Below are 371 nucleotides of genomic sequence, written 5' to 3' on the forward strand. Positions count from 1 at the left end.
CCAGATTGGGGTAATTAGCCGCTGAACTGGTTGTAACGAAGCTAGTCATCTCCCTGCACGCGCAGTTAGCTCTGATTTAATAGCCCACCGGCTCCCAGCCTGGGCTGCAGCGCCTCGGCCCGGGGCCGTAAATGAAACTCGCAGTAAGTCAAGCGGTATTAAACTTTACAGTCGCCGTCTCTAAAAACGAGACTCTCTCTCTAATAAATCAGAGCAAGTGGGATTGTAAATATCGAGGCAGGATCCATATTGCTTAATTAAACAGCGTCTAATGAACAGCCTGTTTGTTGTGTTGTGATTTAGGGTGGAGGCTGGGGAGGCGGCGCGTGCCGAGGCGCGCTGGTGCCCATGCTGGGATTCCCCCCCTTGCA

This window comes from Phaethon lepturus, unplaced genomic scaffold (genome assembly GCF_000687285.1).
Source record: "Phaethon lepturus isolate BGI_N335 unplaced genomic scaffold, ASM68728v1 scaffold23500, whole genome shotgun sequence".
In the NCBI taxonomy this organism is placed as follows: domain Eukaryota; kingdom Metazoa; phylum Chordata; class Aves; order Phaethontiformes; family Phaethontidae; genus Phaethon; species Phaethon lepturus.